Source organism: Muntiacus reevesi, chromosome 4, assembly GCF_963930625.1.
Source record: "Muntiacus reevesi chromosome 4, mMunRee1.1, whole genome shotgun sequence".
Taxonomy (NCBI): Eukaryota; Metazoa; Chordata; class Mammalia; order Artiodactyla; family Cervidae; genus Muntiacus; species Muntiacus reevesi.
Genome location: NC_089252.1, coordinates 2,525,565 through 2,541,376, shown reverse-complemented (window position 1 = coordinate 2,541,376; position 15,812 = coordinate 2,525,565).

The following is a 15,812-nucleotide window of genomic DNA, read 5'->3' as shown; positions in this document are numbered from 1 at the left end:
GCCTGGCTGGGACTTTGGGACACAGAACGAGCAGAATGTAAACAGGTGTCTTGTCCTTCAGCATTGTAGGGTGTTATTGTTGGGCTTAGTCACTCAGTCATGTCTGACTTTTTGTGACTCCCATGGCTCTCCTGTGGAGTTCCCAGGTAAGAATACTGGAGTGGGTTGCCATTTCCTTCTCCAGAGGCTCTTCCTAACCCAGGGATCAAACCCATGTCACCTGTGTCTCCTGCATTGCAGGCAGATTATTTGTCCTCATCAGGGAAGTCCAGTTAAACAAGATCTCCATTTAGAAATGGCAAAGATCCAAGAAAGAAGTAGGTGGGGATCATGTTGATTTCCAGTGGAAATCTCCTCATCTTGTTGTAGGGAAAAACGAATAAGCATGCAGTTTGGGTACACTTTGTCAGGGTCACCAAGCTTTGACTATGAGAAAATATTGTTTCAAATGGAAGTGTCCTTTTTCTTCTAAACAGACCATTGCTGGTGTGTGGATGTAGCTAAAAATCAATGTCAGTGCTGTAACTTGGGTCAGTGAACATGAAATGAGGCCAGGGGTGTTGTAGGCATCCTGTGCTGTTATCTTCGCAGCCTCGGGGGCCTCATAGAGATACTTGTGCTAGAAGACTGAGTGAGCACACGCCTGGGTTTTTGATGTTTTCAAAATAGGTCTGAAAGTGAAAGTAAAAATGAAGTTGCTCAGTTGTTTCTGACTCTTTGTGACCCCATGGACTGTAGCCCGCCAGGCTCCTCCATCCGTGGGATTTTCCAGGCAGGAGCACTGGAGTGGGTTGCCATTTCCTTCTCCAGGGGATCTTCCTGACCCAGGGATCGAACCCGGGTTTCCCGCATTGTAGGCAGACGCTTTACCTTTTGAACCACCAGGGAAGTCAAATAGGTTTAGGGTGGATAAAGAGTGAAACTTCATACTTCTCTCAAAGTAAAATCTGATTATAATTCAGGAACGTTTATGAGCTGGGAAGGGATACACCAGTGTTACTTTCCATATGTTGGTTTTCCAAGAATCATGGTTTACTGCCATGTATCTTGTAACGATTGAAGATCTGACAGTGGGGGATAGAAATGTAAATCCCTTGAATATCAGTGACCACATCTTTCACTTTCTCACCTGACCTCTGCCCGAATCAGGAAGAGAGTTGTGAAGTGTTCTAGAAAAGATGATGGCTGTTAGGGGACTTGAGATTTGGTTGAATTGTGCTGGTAAATTGCTGTCTGCTTGGAAACGCTGTCTTTGGTGCCCTCATGTCAAAGAAGAATTTGGTTGAATGAGTCCCAGGTCTTCCCTGGTGGTTCAAAGGGTGAAGAATCCACCTGCAATACCGGAAACCTGGGTTTGATCCCTGGGTCGGGAAGATCCCCTGAAGAAGGGAATGGCTACCGTCTCTAGTATTCTGGCCTGGAGAATCCCAAGGACAGAGGAACCTGGCGGGCTACAGTTTATGGGGGTCACAAAGAGTCAGATGCGTCAGAGCTGCAAACACAGAATAAAATCCCAGACTGACGGCTTATTTGAGTGAGCGGGGGAGATCCAGAGAATCCTGATGCTCTGCCCTCAGCTTTGAACAGCGGTTCTCAAATGTCACTGAGCCTCTGATCGCCTGGATTTACACGTTGTTCCCCAATTTACGCATCTACAAAGCTCTCTGCTAACATTGATGCTGCTAGTCTAGGGACCACATTTTCAGAACTACCATCTGATTTAATGGTTTTAGAGGTGGAGCCTAGGCATTTTTTTTTTTTTTTTTAATATTCCCAGGTGCCCAAAGGTGTTGTGAGTCATCAGGTTGATACACGTCTAAATTTCTGTGGTTCTGTGGAAACAAACAAACAAACCTGCTTCTGTGGGACCTAATCATTTGGATTTTATTGCTTACATTGAACAAGTTCATAAAATATCTGTTCAACTCTTACATGACCACAGCTACAGAAATGTGTCAGCTTTCAGGAGTGTGAAGGAGTTTATTAACTTACGTGTAGGAGTTTCAGAGGTTATCATTTTTCTTCTAGAGAATGAAATAAAATAACTTGGTGGAAAGGAGCACCTATACTTTCATGTTGTTCCCCTATACTATAGACAGATAAATACAGGGTTCAAAACTCATTACATGTGAATTTTTGAACTCACTCTTTAAATGTGTGCATGTCTGTCTGTGTGGTTGTTAATTTTTAACTGCATTATTATCTCTAAGAGATAAATGTAACTTATACTGTGTTTAAAATTTTTCAATTAAGTATCACCTGATAACTTAATAATATGGATGAGGAAGAAAATCTATGTATATTGTATTTTTATTTTACTAATGTGATTGTTTAAACTCTGCTATATAAATAATGCTGACCAAGGATCTTCTTATACCAGATAATGTTACAATTCTTCTCTAAAGTTTGTTTCTCTAAAATTTGTCTCACCACCTATAAATTTAGCATGAATATTATATATACACATAGTATGAATAAACTTGCAAAGCCAACCACCTCAAGTTAAGAGGTGATGTTAACTTACTTTGTAGCAAATGTAGTCACTCTGAATCACCCTACCTTTGTGTTCTGCATGAAATCTAGCTGGAATCTATGATTTGGATCACTTTTCTTAAAGTGAAAGTAAAATTTGTTCCTCAAAGTGTTCTTATCTATGAGTATGCTAGTTTCAATAAAGCTTAATTGCAGCATTTTCTAAAGTATTTATCTACATATAGGGACACAGTGCCAAGTTATTGCATTAAATTTGTCTCATTCACGTTGGGAGCTGTCATGTGAAGTATGAATGGATCACATCAGTGAAAATTTGGTACCTGTATTCACAGAGGTTTCCTTTCCTCATCCCTTCTCTTCCTCCTTCTCCTCCTGCTTCCTTTCCTCTTTCTCTATTTTAAAAAAGAATACATGTCTACTGTTTTTATAAAAATGTCACAAAATTGCTACAAGAAATGAGAAGAAAGAAAGCATTCATCCAAAATTTTATTATCGAAAAAGAGCCATTGCCAACATCTGAATATCAGTCTAGACCTCTCTCTAAAGACAAAAGGGATGGAGGGAGGGAGAAAGAGTTTTAGAAAGATTGGATCATACTATGCATATTATTTGTGAATTCCCCAGTGGCTCAGCAGTAAAGAATCTGCCTGCAATGCAGGAGACAGAGTAGGCATGGGTCTGATCTCTGAATCAGGAAGATACCCTGGAGAAGGAAATGGCACCTCAATCCAGTACTCTTGCCTGGAAAATTCCATGGACAGAGGAGCCAGGTGGGCTATAGTCCATGGGTCAGCAAAGAGTCAGACACGACTGAGTGACTGAACAGGTACAGGTGATGTTCAGTGATACAGTAAAAAAAAAAATCACTTAAAAATGTGAAAAGTCTCCAGTGCTAGAGATAGCCTGTAGATCCATAAGCTGCTGTCTTCTTGCTGTGCCTTCACGTGGCAGCAGGGGAAACTGTCTGGAGCCTCCTTTACAAGAGGCTGATCCCTTTCCCCAAAGCTCTACCTTCATGACCCAATCACCACCCACCTCCAAGCACCATCACACCGTGGATTAGGTTTCAACAGATTAACCTGGGAGGGGGCAGCATCCCCTTGATGATCAGTCTCTCCTCCCAGTTTCACACTCACCCCCTTGCAGTGGCTCCTGATGCAGTCTGCCTGCCCATCCACCCTGTGTCCCCAGGCTTGAGGGCCAGCGCAGCTCCTGGGGGAGTTCAGAACCATCTCTGCTCACCCAGCACACTCAGGGGTGTTGATGGGGTGAGGGAGAAGGGAATCTCTGCCTGCAGACCTACCCTTAACACCTACAACCTCTCGTGTCATTGGTAGGTTTTGGATGGATTCGGGGTGGTGACGACCCTTTCTGTCTTCCTGGCCCATCAGTAAGCATGACTATGGGGTGCACAGTGGCGGTGAGGAGGATATGGCGTTTCTGAGGCCTTTTCAGCCTGGGTCCCTCCCTTTTGTTCAGAAATGTAGTGCGTCTACCAAATGAACTGCATCTCTGAGACTCATGATCCTGCCTTTGTGAGGGACAGGCCGGAGGCGCTGTGTTCACAGATAATCCTGTGGGAGTGCTTGCCTTCTGCCACTGGGAGTACAGTGAAGGTGTGAAAGTGTGAGCCGCTCAGTCGTGTCCCACTCTTTGTGACCATGTGGAAGGACTCACCAGGCTCCTCTGTCCTTGAGATTCTCAAGGAAGAAATACTGGAGTACGTTGCGATGGTCTCCTCCAGGGGATTGTCTCGATTCATCGTTCGAACCCAAGTCTCCTATGCTGCAGGCAGATTCTTTACTGTCTGAACTACTAGGGGAGCCCCAAGGATTATAGTATCAAGTTGTAAAGTTCTCATTTAAGAAACTTAAACTGGCGCACTTGAAGCTGCTCCTGTCTTTGATACTATTATGTGGAATGCAGTTTGAGCATATTTGACTGTTTGGGGCTGGCTGTGAGAAGAGATGCTTGTACACTCTTGAAATTAGGGCATTCACACACAACAAAGGCCACTCTATCCTCTGAAACCCAACTTAATCACAGCATGCAGATCACAGTCTCTTACCCAGACATAGTTCTTGAAGACTGTCTCTTAAGAAATTACCTCATTCAGAGAAGTGGAAAGAAAATGAATAAAATTCTAAGAATTTGTTTCTAGAGAGACTACACTCTAGATATAGAATATTGGCAGATGAAGGATTCATTGTCTTAAGTTACACTATTTGAATAACTGCCAAACAAAAGAATATGCTGCAGTGATTTGTACTGAATGTATAATGTATTGTCGTTTGCATCTTTTACTGGAAAGTGTTTCTTAATTATTAAGTCAGAAAGATTATATTACCTTAATCAATCATAGTTTGTGGTCCAAACACAGATGTTGATCTTCTTTACCATTCAGTTAACGCAGTTTTGAACAGCATTTGTGTGTAACTCACCGTGTTGTTGCTCAGTTGCTGCAGGGTGTCTGACTTTTTGCGACCCCATGGACCGCAGCACGCCAGTCTTCCCTGTCCTTCACCATCTCCCAGAGTTTACTCAAACTCATGTCCATTGAGTCGATGATGTCATTCATCCATCTCATCCTCTGTTGCCCACTTTTCCTTCTGCCCTCAACCTTTCTCAGCATCAAGGTCTTTTCCAATGAGTCAGCTCTTCGCATCAGGTGGCCAAAGTATTGGAGTTTCAGCTTCAGCATCAGTCCTTCCGGTGAATATCCAGGATTTATTTCCTTTAGGATTGAATGGTTTGACCTCCTTGCAGTCCAATAGTTCATTTGGGGTATGCTGAAGGCATGATTGTGTGATGAAGGAAACACATACAAGCAGGGGATTTCCAGGCTTCATGAACAGCGCTAATGTACCGACAAATAACTGGATCACTAGGCAGCCTGCAATGCATCAGGGCATCGTGGTTGTGCCCTTGAGCAGGTCTCTCACCTCGGTGAGGGCCCAGAGAGCTTTTCATTCTGTGGATTGTATCCGTCCATATTTACAGCACTGGAAATTAAAACAGAAAAATTTAAGTATCTATATCAGTTTACTAAAATAATAGTAACTAACTCATTGCATGTTTTAACCCAGATAACCATGTTTGTAAAAAAATGCATGCATAGATATATATACTACAGTGAGGGGAGTGGCCTTGTGTTACATTCCATCTGCCTGTCGGCCCCAGTGGCGCTGGATGTCATGGGCATTACTGGTGCTGGGAGCCTGTGGTTTCACCTGCCATCCTGGCATTCCATCAGCAAAGATGTCAGTACACTGAAAAAGGCAGTCCGTCCTAGTATTCTTGTGAAAGCGCTTCTGATCCCTGCCGGCTGCCTGCTAACAAGCATGGCCTGGAGCTCAGGGGGAGGGTCTGGATAGGGTCCTGGACTCGGGAGTCATCACTGGGGGTTTGACGAGAGACCCGGAAGATCAAGGGTAAATCTCAGTGAGGCCACCCCGTGGAGGGCAGGCCAGGAGGAGGTGGTCCCGTGGGACCTTTGTAAAGAGAGGGTCAGGCCACGTAGGATCGTAGGAAAAGGTCATAGATAAAACGGCTTCTAAAAGGTGGAGAGAAAACTCCCACTTGCGGCGCAAAAGAAGTTACATAAAACCCAGGTCTCGAAGTGGCTCTGCTGAGGACTGTGTCTGGGATTAGTAAGAGTAGCTTCAGCGGGGAGTGAAAAAATTCAACTTCAGAAAAAGAATAGATGATGACAACGTGACACTGTTAACATATTTCTCAGTGAGGCTGAATTACACTTTGTCATACTGCTGTTTCCAAGTTCAGCTTTCAAAATGCCTCCATTTTCTGGGTCCCATGTTCACTGCATTTGAGGAGACACTGTTCCCAATCCTCCACACCTCCTTTCTATTTGCTAGAAACAACGTTGGCAGCCTACACACACACGTGTATTAGAATTCACTTGCTGGTATATCACATTTCCAAGTATTTAGCAACTTAAGTCATGTAGGTATATAATCTTACTGTTCTGTAGGTCAGAAGCCCTACACAGCTTTCACTGGACTAAAATCAAAGTGTCAGTAGGTGGCATTTCTCTCTGAAGCCTCTCAAAGAGAATCCATCTTCTAGCTTTTTCCAAATTCTAGAGGTTTGACACTATTAATTCTGACCATTCTTTCTAAAAGAGGTTCGGTGTGTTGCTGAGCCAAACTTGCGTCCCAACAGCAGAGCCAGTCTAGTGACACCAGATTGTTATTAAGAAAAGAATAGTATTTATTGGGCTTCCCAGGTGGTACTAGTGGTAAAGAACCCACCTGTCAATGGAGGAGACTTAAGAGACTCGGATTTCATTCCTGGATTGGGAAGATCCCCTGGAGGAGGGCATGGCAACCCACTCCAGTATTATTGCCTGGAGAATCCCATGGTCAGAGGTGCCTGGCGGGTTACAGTCCATGGGGTCGAAAAGAGTCGGACATGACTGAAGTGACTTAGCATGCACACATAGTATTTATTACAAGTCGCCAAGCAAGAAAAGTGGGCAACACATGTGCAAGAGATCTGAACTCCCTGCTGGCCTTGACTGAAGGGTTCTAAAGGCCAAGTGAGGGTCGTTTGGTTTCAGGGTGGCAGATCAGCTCACACACGATCCCCTGATTAATGGGGAGGTAACAGGATAGTGTGTCTAGAATCTGTCATCAACCCTCTGGTTCCAGCCGGTCTAGGGCCACGTGCTGGAGGTCAGCAGGCAGTTATCTTTTCCACCTGCTGGGAGTTTTATTGTCTACAAAGCAGCTCAAGGGCATGGCTCAGGATAATGTCTACAGCCCTTGAGGAGGAACTAAAGGCCCTTGGCTTTGTTTTCGGGATAAACTATTATTACTTTATCTTGCTTGGCTGCTTTCCTTTATTTCTACATTTTCTTACTTGATTAAATTGCTCTTTGGAACTCAGGGAAGACCTCAGACACTAAAGTTTTTCTACAAACAAGAGGAGGGGGCAGGATGGGGTCCCAGCAGGCATGGGTGGAACACAGAGGGGAAAGTGGCAGGAGTGGATGCTCTGAGCTGGGGATTCACAGGGAGGAGGCGATGGGGAAGAGCTGGCCCCGCAGGAACCCGGTGTCAAGTCAGAAAGAGGTGGACAGCTCTGCCGCCCGAAAGGGTGGGTGGGCACACGACCCAGGCAGGGACTCACCGCAGGTGGACATTGTCTTTAGAGTAACACCCGTTTTCCACCCAAACAAAGCCCTGCACTTTGCAAAGGGGGTCTTTCTGCCTGAGAAGATCTTAAAATGCAATTTCCTGTGAAGGACATTCTGCAGGGAAAGACCATAGAAACTCATCCAGTTTTTTGTTTGCTTACTGTTCTTTTCCTTGTTTTGTTCTTTCCTTGATTGTCACTAGACGTTTTTAGCTATTTTTGAAAAAATGATTTCAAAACAAGTCAGAAGCCTTGCACATGTGGTTCATAACATTTCATCGTGCCAAGTGCACATTCAAGGTCTTCTCCGTCTCTGAGTTTATTCTGACGTTCACCTGTGGTCTCATTTAATATCTGCACAGTAAGAGCAGAGCGTGGGGCTGGGCTGGCCTTCAGTCCTGCCGACCTGGACATTGCAACGCGCACAGCGTCCACTTGACCCTCTTCTGCAGGCCAGGCGGCACAGCACGATGCAGACTGGACCACGAAGCCGCTCTCTGGGGGAGGCCATGAGGGTCACAGGGGCCAGAGGACATTACAGAGCATGTTGTCAGTGGTAAATGCCTCGAGTGGTAGTTATGGTCCCCGTCAACATCTCCATCATCACGATTGTGCTGAAGTCTATACACCCTGGGGTAGGAAACCTATAATTCACATCTGAATTCTTTTAGGATAGAAACCTGTCTTCTTTTTTTTCCCCCATTTATTTTTATTAGTTGGAGGCTAATTACTTTACAATATTGTAGTGGTTTTTGCCATACATTGACATGAATCAGCCATGGATTTACATGTGTTCCCCATCCCAATCCCCCCTCCCAGAAACCTGTCTTCTTGATCTTTGCAATTTCATGGGGCTCAATAAGTGTTCACAGGGGCAACACACTTCCCCTCACTGCCCAGCTCTGCATGCTTCAATCACACACCACACACACACACACACACACACACACCACACACATACCACACACACCACACTGGATATATGTCCAGTAGTGGGACTGCTGGATCTTGTTTTTAGTTTTCTGAAGAAACTCCATACTGTTTTCCACATTGAGATTGCCCAAATCTACTGTGTACAATCAGGTCATACTATTTGGAGAATGAAGGTTTGGATGAAGAGAAAAATATGAAATTCTGATTAGTCAGGGTAAGTAACAAATCTAGGGACCCTGCCTCTTTGTCAAACATCTCCTGTGATCTTAGTTCAACTGTGTCCCACTTGTTGGGACTTTAGTCTCATGGAGGGAATGCCATGTTAGGCATTTAGAAATGGTTTTGAATTCCAGTTAACCTTTTGTATGCATTTGTTCTACTTCACCAACTATCCAAATACTTAATCATTTGTGTCCTTTCCTCTCAGTGGCCTCCCTGGAGTTAAGGAGTTTTATAGAAGGAATCCTTGAGAACAGACAGAAATGATTGGGAACCTGAATGTGATCCCTGACTATGTGCTGTGACTGTGACACGCCTGGGATACTCCATCCCACGGGGCACCTCTTCAACTGGAGAGCAGCTTTTTAGCTGTCATGCCCACCAGACTCCCCTGTGCACTCAGGAGAATGTCACAGCTGCAATTCTGTTTCTTTGCAACAAGAAATACATTCTTGGCACAACCTCTATGTCATTCCCTCTGCAGTGTTTTCTAATGCGTTCCCTTCATTTATCTGTTCAACAGTGTTTTGGACACACCATGTGCCAGGAGAAGTGATGGGCATGAAAGAGATGAAGGAAAGTAGACCCCCAGTGTATATCCTCGTGATAGAAACTGACATGTGAGCAAACACACACAGCGCCCTCCGAGAAGCAGGTGGTTGGTGCTGCAGGGTCTGGCAAGCGTCTGGACAATCTCACCATGTCCACTCACAGCCCTAAGAACTGATTAAAATGAAGTCATTTGCTTTTGGTCTACTTTGGCTCTTGAAGGTGCTTTTTTGTAAGGTTAATTGAATTTTCTAATTCCAAGTGGAGTGTTTGGAAAGATTTTTTAAATTAAATCAGCAAACGTTTGAATTTGTGTGAATTTCCCTCTTCCAGTTGTGTTCTGTTAGTTGCTCAGTCATATCTGACTCATTGTGACCCTATGCACTGTAGCCCACTCAACTCTTCTGTCCATGGAATTATCCAGGCAAGAGTACTGGAGTGGGTAGCCATTCCCTTCTCCAAGAGATCTTCCCAACCCTGGGATTAAACCTAGTTCTCCCACATTGTAGGCAGATTTTTTTTTTTAAACTATCTGAGCCACCAGGGAAGCCTTGAGTGATGACCTGCAAAGTAATTCTTGAAAACTTTTAAGTTTTATGGGGCTCATTCAGTGTTGTGTATGATGCTAATATAATCCCATTAATTACACAGTATGACTAAGCTGAAGATGTATTTCTAAAAAATAGGGACAGAAATGACCACTCTCCCATCCTCACTTCCTGTGTGATGAGTTGACCTGGTCTAGCTCAGCGATGTGCAGAGCTGGAGCATCTGTGCCCTCCAGGACACAAGCCTGATCATTGCAGGTCCCTGACCTGGTGAAGGACCCTGCGGGAAGAGCTGTCGCCGTGAACCAATTTCCCTTGAAATTGCTCTAATGATGTCCAAACAGCATTGCTTTTGGTGAAACTGAAAGCTTCCACCCAAGCCTTTCAATCAAAAAGTTTTTCTGAAATATAAAAATGTTCCATGGCATGTTTTTCATGACAACAGAAGTGAGACCCTTTCTATTTTCACTTCAGATGATGCTCATTATAGATACTTGATTCCCTTGAAGAAATAAAAAAAAAATGAGAAAATGTTGGGAAAAATCATGAAAGATTAGGCAAGATAAGACTTCAGGGTCCCCTTCCTCCACCCTCTGACTGAGCTTTGCATGTTCCAGTAACCCAGGGAGGTGGCAGGTGGAGGCACCCGGCTTCAGCTGCCTCCGAGGGCAGAATACTAACCTGACCATGGCGGGCCTGCTGTGCTCGCCCCAATAAAAGCAATTCCAACCTCAAAAAAAAAAAAAAAAAAAAAAGACTTCAGGGATCATCTTGCTAAAGCCTTTCTTGTTTTAAGATGAAGGAAATTGAGTTCAGGAGTTAAGAAAATTGTCTAGGTATACATAGGTTTACAACTATTGACACAACAAGGGTTGCTCTGTTCTCCCTGGTTTTTCCATAGAACTTTTTTGGGTGAAAGCCAGTTTACCAGAGTCTACTGCTGCTGTTGCTGTTTAGTCGCTTAGTCACATCCAACTCTTTTGGACTATAGCCCGCCAGGCTCCTCTGTCCATGGGATTCTCCAGGCAAGAATACTGGAGTGGGGTTGCCATTCCCTTCTCCAGAGGCTCTTCCTGACCCAGGGATCGAACTAGTGGAGGGAAAAATTACTTTCCAAATTGACAGCATATTCACCTTCAATTAATTCTTCATTGTTGCAACACTGACTTTTATTTTCATGTAACCAAAACCATGAATGGAGCTGGGATGTCATTTAAACCTCTTCGACTAGGTAATCTTAGTTTTCGGATGAATTATTTAAGTATTTTCAGTTATCTGCAGTGTAGTATATTGCATTAAATCAGGTACATTGGACAGCTTAGAAAGGAGAATTTCTGGGTTGAGAGTCCATTCTGATAGTGATTTCCTCATTTTTCCTGTAAAATAACTAGCCTCACATAAAAAGCTGGAATTTTGAAATTCTACCAAAAGCTAATAGGCATCTGATGTCCCTCCAGTTCCTGAGGAACACTTACCATCTAAAAACAGCTATATTGATGAGCAGTGTAATGTCTGCAGGCTTTCATTCATTGCAGCATCCAGATTTTGCCTGCAGAGACCGTCTGATGGAAGGGATAGAGGCATGTTGACACCCTCTGTGGTCTCTGTAGAGACCCAGGGCTGAGTTACCTGGGCAGATGTGTAATATCAAGTATCAGGATTCTGTCTTCAACTGAAATTCTGAAGCCATCTGCACCCTTTCAGAGAGGACTGTTGTTGTTCAGTCTCTAAGTCCTGTCTGACCTTTTGTGACCCCGTGGCCTGCAGCGCCCCAGGTCTCCCTGTCCTTCACTATCTCCCAGAATTTACTCAAACACATGTCCATTGAGTCGGTGATGCCATCCAAACATCTCATCCTCTGTCTTCCCCTTCTCCTCCTGCCCTCAATCTTTCCCAGCATCGGGTCTTTCCCAGTGACTTGGTTCTTCACAACAGGTGGCTAAAGTATTGGAGTTTCAGCTTCAGCATCAGTTCTTCCAACGAATATTCAGGGTTGATTTCCTTTAGGATTGACTGACTTGATCTCCTTGCAGTCCAAGGGACTCTCAAGAGTCTTCTCCAGCACCACAGTTCAAAAGCATCAGTTCTTAGGTTCTCTCTCCCTCGCTTCCTTTCCTCCTTTTCTGATTTTCTAGCTAGATTTCCTTCACCACCTAGTTCTGGGAACTTTCTGCAGGTAGTCTTAAATGCTCCAGAATCTGCTCTTGTTGCAGTGAGCCCCCCAAGGTGGCTGGCTGATGGGATGTCTTCTGTCTCTGACCAGACAGGTCCGCAGCTCCGGCTCTCCACCCACAGCCTCGCCCAGGGCATGTGTACCAAGTGTCCTGGCAGTGAGAGCTACAATTCCCTGGAACCGCAGGGCAGGACAAACGGCTGACTGTAGGGAGGTGCAGAGGGGGGACGGGAACAGAGCGAATGGGAGGACCTCCTCCCTCCTTCCCATCTGCAGGGGCAGCATGATCAGTTTTGCTCAACCCATTTTACTGCTCAAGAACCCAGTTCTCTGCCAGAGGCTGGAGCCAAGTATTGTTTAGAAAATCCTGATGGGCAGATGGTTCTGTAAGAGCTTCCTGTGTCTGGAACCTGTTGGTGGGCCACAGCTAAAGTGCCCTCTTGTTTCTGGGAGTCCAGAGAAGTCGCTGCTCTCACGGTGCTGGTCTTCCCTGGTCCTCCCTGGGGATCCGGATGGAAGGAGAGCGCTGGGCGGCGGGAGGGCAGGGCTGTTGGTCCCTCCTGTGGCCGGCTCCCCTGCAATGGGGCTGGACACAGGGCAGCTGTGGGCTTCACTTAAAGAAGGTTATCCCCAAACTTCTCTCCAGTTTCAACACTGGGGGCTTCACGGCAACCACACCGTAATTCTCAGAATAGGAGTGCCCTGAGTATTGCTGTATTATTGTTGAAAAAAGTACTTTAACATTTAATTTTGCTTTAATAACATGTAATCTTTTTTTTAATTTTTTTTGAACATGTAATCTTTTTAAAAATTAGTTAATATTATTATATTTGGCTGTGGTGAGTCTTTGAGGGCCTTTATGTAGTTGGGGCAAGCAGGGGCAGCTCTCTAGTTGTGATCCGATGGCCTCTCAGTGCCGTGGCCTCCCATGTCTCGGAGCACAGCCTCCCGTGTCTCGGAGCACAGCCTCCCGTGTCGTGGAGCACAGCCTCCCATGTCCTGGAGCACAGCCTCCCGTGTCCCGGAGCACAGCCTCCCGTGTCGTGGAGCACAGCCTCCCGTGTTGTGGAGCACAGCCTCTCGTGTCGAGGAGCACAGCCTCCTGTGTCCTGGAGCACAGACTCCCGTGTTGCGGAGCACAGCCTCTTGTGTCGAGGAGCACAACCTCTTGGGGGTGTGGACTTCAGGAGTTGAGGCCCATGGGCTCTAGAGCACAGCCTCAGTAGCTGGGGTGCATGGGCTTGGTTGATCTAAGGCATGTGGGATCTTCCAGGACGAGGGATTAAACCCATGTCTCCTACATTGGCAGGCGGATTCTTTACCACTGAAACACCAGGCAAGCCCCAATAACATGTAATCTTTATTTGATGGTCCAAGACACAAGGAAAGACCTGATTTCTACCAAGGCAATGAGCTGTACCTGGGCTTCCAAATGGCCTCCTTGTGGCACTCAGGATTATTAGATTCTGTTGTTTTGTTAATTTAATATCACCTCTGGCAAGTATCTGTATTTTTAAAATCATTCCCTTACTCATTTAAGAACTTATTGCTTGTACCCATAAGGCACATACCCACCTGATTAATTTATGAGCAAAAACTAAGTAAAAATGCAAACAAACGGTGACCAAACCCGCTTGGACATGTTAGTTTGCATAATTGTGAAATTCTAATATAGTTTATAGATTCTTTTTTCCATTTCAAGTTTTCACAGTTGCTTTGGGTATTACTTTCCTGTGTCCAATATTCCTTGGGACTTTTGCCTGTTGTCACGTATCAGCTCTGTTTTATGGACAATAATACAATAACCCAAGTGAAACCCAATTACAAAAGTATTTGTGAGCAAAGTGTCAATTTTTCCCCTAGCAGATTTTTAGAGTGTTTTAATTTTCTGGGATTAAAAAAAAATTTTTGTGTCCTGTCCTTACTGAATGTCTTCTTGGCAGGAGTTGCAGAACGCTGTTCTCTAGTCCTGTGTCTTTGAGTCCACTTTTTAAAAATAAGTGGTGATAGGTAAGAAGTATCATTTTTCTCTTTCTGAAAATGCTGCTTTTCACTTTTCATTTCAACCTCAGGAAATAAATCACAAAGAAAAAGACCTTAGGAAGTTGAACAAATAAATTCATGAAACACTGTAAGGTGGGGGGAGTTTGAAAACCACCCCAAACAGCAAAGCTAGACCAGAAGCGTCCTGTCCAGGCAGATGAGCTTCAGTGGGCAGATGAACACCTGGGCTGGGTCATCACTGACTGTGTATCTGTGAAGTAAAGTGAACACAAAACAAAGATAAAGAGGCCCATATGCTCTGAAGCATGTATGGATGTGAGAGTTGGACCATAAAGAAGGTTGAGCGCCGAACAATTGATTGTTTTGAATTGTGGTGTTGGAGAAGACTTTTGAGAGTCACTTGGACTGCAAGAAGATCGAACCAGTCCGTCCAAAAGGAAATCAGCCCTGAATATCATTGGGAGGACTGATGCTGAAGCTGAAGCTCCAAAACTTTGGCCACCTGATGTGAAGAGCTGACTCATGGGAAAAGACCCTGATGCCGGGAAAGATTGAGGGGAGGAGGAGGAGGAGGAGGAGGAGGCAGAGGATGAGATGGTTGGATGAGGGTGAGCAGGCTCCAGGAGATGGTGAAGGACAGGGAAGCCTGGCGTGCTGCAGTCCTTGGGGTCGCAGAGTCTGAGGAGACTGAACGATTGAATATCAACAGCTTCTCTGAGTGCCGCTCTGAATACCTCCTGTACGTAGGATGGGAGGGGTTTGCTGGGCACAATCGCCCACTGTTGGCAAACATTACTTATGACAATTAAGGGCAGTTAGAAAGGTGCCTCTGTAATTGATGTTTCCTGTGTTGCATAAAGCAGGCTGTGGGCTCAGTCCCCCTGAGAGCAAAGACCATCCGATGGGCAGCTGCTCTGAGCTCGGGGAGAACTTGGCCACGTCCGCAGTCCTCGGGAGAACTGCCCAGAACACTTAGCCAGAAGAAGAGTCTCTTGTGAGCACGGAAATGATATGAATGCAGTCTCAGTGTCCCTCAGCCGGGCCGACTAGAGCCTGGCCTGTGCCCGTGCTCTGTGCTGCCTCGGGCCACGCGGCAGGGTTGAGCCGAGTCACAGAGAGCTGGGCCCTGCGAAGCTGAAACCGTGCACCGTTCGGCTCTGCAGAAAACCCTTGCTGACCCCTGGTGTAGATGGATTCCCGTGGAGCGCTCAGGTACCAGGTCTACGCTCAGGGAGGGTCGTGAGGCAGGTGTGAGCGAGGGCTCGTCTGTGGTGCCCGCCAGAGGCGCAGGGACTCTAGGAGAACAGCTTCACCTGAGCCAAAACCAGGTCTCTGGGTGTGATCACAGGCTTTCCTCGGCTTCCTCGCCAAGATCCTGGGCTCAGGTCCAGCTAGGGAGCGCTTCACAAGGCTGGCTTGCTCTGGGTGCTCTTATATTGCTTGCATCAGGCCCGTGGATGTGATGATGGGAGGCTGGGGCCGCGGAGCTTGTAATGCCCAGAAAGCCACTTACTGTGCTCAAATTGCCAGAAACTCTTGCATTTTCAGAAGCCTGTGTTGTTTGTTCATGGCTGAGTTTGCCAAAGTATGTTTGCCAGGATGCTGACTGTGAGTGTTACACCCTGAAAAATAGGTCCAGGATAAAAAAAAATGGGTCCAGGATAAAAAACTGGGTCCAGGATAAAAAAAATGGGTCCAGGATTAAAAACAAAAGACGAAACAAAAATCAAGCAATT